Below are 6,762 nucleotides of genomic sequence, written 5' to 3'. Positions count from 1 at the left end.
AGGGCAGAAGTCCCATCCCCTCATATCTCCTGGGCTGCTCTCTTTCAGGAAAGAGGTGTCTTTTATCAGTACTTCCTCCGGTCCCTGGATAATCATTGAGGGACACCTCCGTGTCCTTCCCTCTCAGAGGAAGCAGCTCCAGTTCCTAAGCTCCCTTACATGCCCTATTTACTAAATAACTGCTGTGTCTCAGGAATCCAATTCAGGACTTCATTGTACCCCACTCAAATGGGCAGGGCTTTTGATCTCAAGTGGAGCCCCATCCTAATATATCCTTGGCCTCAGTTCTGGCAGCAGATCACCTTTTGGCCTTTTCAGTGGCCCACACTTGATCAATGGCTGGGTTTGCACCCAGGCCATTGCTCAAAGTGACTAGACAGCAGCCTCTGTAGAGGAGAGGGGAGGGGACTTGGTGTCCCCTTCTGGGCTTGGGTATGTTGGCCCTTTATTCTAGACACTGTTAAGTAGCAGTAAATTGTAAAAGCTACCGGGCCTGCAGTCCAAGGAAACATTCAGCTGGATGACAGAAGTGGCAAGTTTTGCAGAGTCCTGGCTTTGCCTTCTCTGGAGGAGGTTATTTATTGCAGGGGCTGACTTGACTGTTTTCACTTCCTTGTGGGTTTCAGCCTTAAAGTAGTACCCCTGATAGGAGTGCCCCAGCCCAGGTAACACCTATTTTCCTATATTTGGTTGAATATACAGATTCCATCATAGGGGACTGTGGCCCAGCCCTTCAGGCAGGATGACTCACATTTGCCGCCAGAATGAGCTCACATGCCTCAAATCTGGGTTGCAGTACCTAAGGGACTTGCTAAGGCTGACTTAATGTCTCTGTGGCCAGTGAGGTGAAGCCTCAGCAAGGCATCCAGAATGAAGGGCGACCCAATGGAAATAACCACCCTTATGCCTGGCCCATCCAGGGGCTCCAGCTGGTGATACAGCTCCTCTACGATTACATCCCCCTCTAGCATATCACTGCCAGTGTCCACAGAATCATACATCTGGGAGCAGCAATCTTCCATTTCTCCAACTACCAGAGCCAGGGCCAAGACAAAAAGGTGGATGTTATCGGAGACCAGTGAACTTCGTGCTTGTGTACGAGTCTGTCACTGCCTCCCTCAAGAGTGAGTAAAGACCTAAGGTTGGAAAGCCAGCCCCAGCTACCATGACCACTGCATATGACAGTGTGGCCTGGACCTTTGCTGGGGATCCCTATTTCTTGGCACAACTCCAGTCTCCATCCTCTCCGGGGGGACAGGGCTATTTACTTTCTTTTGTTCTCTCTTGTGGAGTCCACCCCTCCTTTTGGAGTTCCACCCCTGGGGATGGCATCTGAGCTTACTAAAGGTGCAGGAGCAGCACCAGGTCATCCCTTAGTCAACTTCTGGGCACGGATAGCACACAACTTTTCCTTGCCTGGGGGCAACCAGAGATGACACCTGTAGGTGACTTACCCATCTCCACCCCAGCCTGTGTGGGATGGTGTTTGGCTGGGGGCCCACCTGCTTTTCCACCCACAAAGGAATAATGCTTGCAAGGGGGTAATCCTCCCCAGCCTCTAAGGGTAGGTTTTTGATGGAAGTCCACCCACAGGGGATGCCTACAGAGAGGGCACCTCTGCAGGATAGGATTTGGACAGCAAGCCTCCTGCATTCCCACCTGTGAGAGCAGTGCATCTGTCCTCTGCATAACGGATGTCGGAAGTCTGCCTCCTCTCTGAGAGATACAGCAAATGAGGTACCCTTTCCCTCTCCCCTTCCCGCACCCTGAAACCTGTTATACAGAGAGAAGGGCACCTCCACTTGGGACTGATAGGACTGCCGCAAGGCCTCTGCAATAGTATCAGCCCCAGTTGAATCTGCAATAAGCCAGAAGCAGGCTGCAGTGGTCAGTTTCCATCTTGCTTTTTAGCTCGATTTTTTTCGATCTTGGAATCTCAGTAATTATTAGAAAGCCGAAAAAAAAAAAAAGAAATGGGAGAAGAAAATCAACTATCAAATCAAAGAAGAGTGAGAAGGAACTGAGGGAAGAATGAGGGAGGGGAAAGATTTCCACGAGGACGCAAAAGATGGGAAAGAGCTGAAAGAAAGCTGTACGGTAGCCCCGTTGTGTTACGATGCTGCCCCTAATGCACGCTCGCCTCTTATACTTAAACGATGAATCCGTGCGCAGCCGGGATCACTCATCCCCCCACCCCCGGAAGAACACACAAACCCTGCGGAAAGAGACGCTTCCCCAGCGGCTCAGAGCCTACAATCGCCCCGTTCTCCACTGACCGCCAGAGTCACGTGTATCAGGAACATACCGTAGCTCGAGCCGGTCTCCACTTTGATAGGTAACTAGCGGTTGTAACGTCACGGAAGGCGGGGCTTTCCATTGTGACGCCGCAATCAGCTGTTTGAGCGTTCTAATTTCTGATCTGAGATCAGCCGGGAGCAGCAATAACAAAATAATCTCCGAGCGAACGAGATCGGATCAGATCGGGGAGGGGTTACTGCAGGCTGGAAGAGAAGAGAACCACAGACACTAAATGCAGTTTTTAATGGTGCATATCTTCTGAGAAGAGACACAAATACCCTCCTCTTTTATTATTTTCAATCTAACTACCTCACAGGCTCTGCCTAAAGCTGTGCTTTAAGATACTCACTTTGTCAGTATGTTTACAAATAATTGACATAAAAGGCAGGTAAGTTATTGTGCTTTTTTTTTTCTTTTACATAACAATATGCAAGCCTTAAATATGAAGGAAGAAGGAGATCATTGATTATGGCGTCGGCCTGTCTTTTTCGATGGGATGGGGAGGATGAATTTTACCGGCCGAGCTTTGCGGCCTATGTATTAAGCATTTTGTCATAGATACAAAATTAAGAAGAAAAAAAACCCCTTTTAATAGATCGGGCCCTATTTTTAGAAATCTGCCTTTACGACACCCGTCAAACAGGGGCTCCTTGCTCCTTTTACGCTGGAAAGGACAGCACCAAATCCTTTATCCTGACATCTAATCTCCTTTATTCCCAACTTGTTTATGTTGTATGTTAAAGAAAAACCTTAAAAGAGCCTGAAAAAGGCAAGATCGCCTCGACGAGCAGTGCACAAATAACATAAAACGGCCTTGTTGTACACCAGATAGACCCACTAGGTCCCCTGCATCACATTTGGTTCTGTTTTTTTTTTCTCTTTATTGTTGTGAAGCTGCGTCCGAATTGAACCGTTTCGGTACTGGTATTGTATGATTAATACCTTGGAGAATCAAATAGTGTTAATAGCTTCTGAGAAATGAAGACTGTAATAGCCAAGGACCGGTAACGAAGAGATTTTTGTAAAAACAATATTATTTAGTTGCATATCTGAGTGTATTTTTTTCTGTTTTTGAAAAGATTAGAACAGGTTTTTTTGTTGTGACGGGGTAGTGTTAGGGAATAAAAAGTATTTTTATACCGACGTTTTTGTTTTTATCGGATAGGAATCAGTGGAAAGAAAAGAAGCATTCATGAATTTCAGTTATTCAGTTCCCTGAACGTAATTCGGCAGCTGAGTGATCTGGGAATGCTTGTGTGGTTTTGTTTAGTTTTTTTGTGTGTGAATGGGGTGGGATTCAACTTGCATTGAGACGAATGGGATGTATTACATAAAAAAAAAAGACGACCATATTGGCTTGAGTATTTGAGCCCAAAAACATTCTTCCCTCTGGGTTGGTATGTGTCTTTCAAATATCAGTCCTTCTAAGGAAATTGCCTACCCTGCCAAGTCTGTTTCCTTTGACAATGTAATTTGGAACAAAGCCGACTGCTTAAACTCATCAATGATATTAGCACCTGGCGCACAGATCAGGTGGGCAATCTGGCTCGTAGGAACGTTTTTATTTTACGTTGCATTACATTTGTGCTGGATTCAGCGGCGGTATCCTCATTTCTCCCTTCTGTCTTAGCCAATTAAGATTGAAGTCTGATCTATGTTTTCATTGGTTGGTTTGGATAGGAAGCTTGTGTTGATGCGACTTTATTTGCCTATTTTAAGGTGGACTCTGGGGGCGGGGCCGCCTCTGCTCCGGCCAATGAACAAAGTCAGACGACAACTGGGGACCCACCTCCTGTGGGGTGTGACGCGACCTTATTTGCATATGACATTGAAACGTCACCAAGGCCAACCTGCCCTCCCCCACGCTGTAGAAGCTGTCCTCTCGTGACCTATCCAGAGTGGAGGGTTTCGGCGTGAAAGAGTCGTAGTCTTCTTTTCTTTGAGTGCAATCTAGGAGCAGCTTGTTAGGTCATCTCTGCATTGTTAAAACGGACGAGGAGAGCATGTTGCGAACTATAGTGGGCTTGATTGCAGATATGAATCACTGCTTCATTGGCTAAAGGTCTTCTGCGCTACCTTTTTAGAGTTGAACTGTGTAGATGCAATTATCATGCAAAGCAAATTTGAATACGATGATGTCGACATGGGGAAAACAAAAGGGACAGCCAAAGCGTGGCATGAGGGGGCTGAATTTAAACTGGAAATTGTAGAGTACCAGGATTCCCCTACCCCCCCCCCCCTTTAAAATGCATTTGACTGAATGAATAATTACGGGCAGAAGGAGGTATAAATGTATTTTAATTTAAAAATGAGTGTTTCTCTATAGTAGTGATATGTCATCCCTCAGCCAAATGAGCTTAGCTGTCATGTTTCAGAAGGCATCCAGTTGGGATTAGGACAGGCCACATTAGCTGTGAAAGAAACAGACAATAGTAGCTGTGGCACTCCTTTAATGTTTTAAAAGAGTAAGGATTGTATTCAACAGCTGTTTCCTATTTATGGGTATTTGAGTTGTTTTGTTAGTTTTTTGGGGGTTTTTTTTTTTTTGCTTAGGAGACTCTGACCTGAGGTTTCCATATACCTACCACAGGAACACAACCTTTGAAAAATGCCAGTCTGTTTTAGGGAGTGAGACTCTTGCTATCAAGACATCATTTCTATATTTTTTTTTTGTGTGTGTGTTTCAAAACCCTTGGTGGGCAGAAGAGAGACAGGCATTTTTCTGAGCAAAGTCGTGGAGGGTTTGGCCTTGGTCCCCTCTCTCCCCCTTTCAGTCCCCAGCTGTATCTGCATCCATCCTGCACCATCTCTTCTGTCCATATTTCTTCTATACCTCTCTTCCCTTCAACTCATGCTCAGATCCTTTTCTTCCTCCTCATTTGCCCTTCCCCCTTCCTAACCTTCCCCATATTACTCTTTAAATGTACACACTCTAAATACATAAATATTAACATTTTTACATCACCCATGGGAGCCAAATTAGGGGGTGCTAAACTCAATAGAGCTGGTACCTATGATACCACCTGCCCCTTAAGAGTCCAGGTGGTGAACTCTGCCTGCAACAGTACATACAATGATATAACAAAACAAAATACCACCAACATATACAGTAACCTGACCTACCATCTTCTATACCCCCGTGCTTCTCTTCCCCCATCTCCAGTGCTATAAACTAGCCAAAATTGTGCCTGGGGCAAAGACTTTCATCTGCCCCTTTCCCTCATTTTTGTATTCCTCCTCTCCTCTCCCCACCGCACCTAAAGTCCTCTGGCTCCCCTTCTTTGACTCTGCCACAGCCTGGCATTTCCTGTCTTATCTACTTCTTCCCATCTGTTTCTGCATCCTACCCTCGTCCCATGCCTCCATCTCTCCTTCCTTGTACCTCTTTATCCATTTCTCAGCCACAGCTTTCCATTAGATCCTCCTGCTCACGTGCTGAGATGTTCTATTTTTTGGGGGGGGGAGGGCAGGACCAAGCCAGGCTGACTGTTGCTGCTTATCCACCTAGGACTGCCAGTCCGGAACTGCTTCTTGCTTGTTCACCACTAGGCCCAGGGCCACTGGAGAGAGCTGTGCCCAGAGCTGTCTCTTCACTTGCCCATGGCCTCCCTTTCCCTTGCACTTTTTCTATTGTTGCATCATTGTTTCTCTGACTCCTCCTGTATTTATTAGCCAAAGGAGGAATATACAGAAAACGTTTAAATTATTACATTGACATTTTTTTTTTTTTTTTTGGTGGCAGCCTCAAGTCCCAAACTACTAGTTCTGCCACTGTTTCCTACGTTTTTATAAACATGAAAACAGTTGCTCAGTAGAGTGCTAATATTAGAACAGCTCTGACCCTTTTATTCCATTTCAGCACAACGTCTTGAAATATATGGGTTGGGTTTTTTTGGGTTTTTTTTAGACCTTTTATGGCCAACACCCTTTCTTCCTTTAAAATGTGTTTCTTTAGAGGGGAAGTGAGGCTGTGACTTTCTGTCTCTGGAATGATCCTGTTGAAATTTCAATCCTAGTAAATCCGTTAAAGAGGAATAAGTCTGTGGAGTACTGTAGCATAGACATAGGAAAGAAGAGAGAAAAAAATAACTCTGCCCCCCCCCCCCCCCCATCACACATTACATAAAATCTAGCTTTTAGGTACATCAAAGTGTTCATCAAGTCCAAAGCCTAATGTAATCCTATCTGTATAAACTAGGAGACATGGGAACATTTTGTGTTTCGTTTCCTTCTTGGTACTGAAGTTTGCACATGGTTATGACAACATTTTGTTATGTGGAGAGGTACTCTGTTAAACTTTAAAGACCTTTCTTTCCTAGATGGTAAGCGAGGAAAGAAATGGAGTGCCTTCTGACCGTGGACACGAATCAATTGCATGTAGCTTTAAAAATTCCCAGTGTCAGCCAATTGCAGGGCAGCTTATTTAAAAAAAAAAAAAAAAAAAAAAATGCTGGATGAAAGCAG

The 6,762-nt window shown here is 45.1% G+C and overlaps 1 protein-coding gene across 6 annotated transcripts in view; it reads left to right on the top strand.

Annotated features, from left to right (window-relative positions):
* The first annotated feature begins 2,355 nt into the window (after positions 1–2,355).
* TP53INP2 (tumor protein p53 inducible nuclear protein 2) overlaps positions 2,356–6,762 on the top strand; it is an 83,284-nt gene continuing 78,877 nt past the window's right edge. For 3 of the 6 annotated variants that reach the window (XM_029611220.1, XM_029611218.1, XM_029611216.1), the window contains exon 1: positions 2,361–2,686. The gene's annotated coding sequence lies outside the window, so the exon portion shown is untranslated. Of the gene's footprint in view, positions 2,687–4,159; positions 4,361–6,762 lie in introns of those variants that run through there. The other 3 variants (XM_029611219.1, XM_029611217.1, XM_029611223.1) reach the window with 2 other exon arrangements.

This window comes from Rhinatrema bivittatum, chromosome 8 (genome assembly GCF_901001135.1).
Source record: "Rhinatrema bivittatum chromosome 8, aRhiBiv1.1, whole genome shotgun sequence".
In the NCBI taxonomy this organism is placed as follows: Eukaryota; Metazoa; Chordata; class Amphibia; order Gymnophiona; family Rhinatrematidae; genus Rhinatrema; species Rhinatrema bivittatum.
This window is presented reverse-complemented; position numbering and strand designations above follow the sequence as displayed.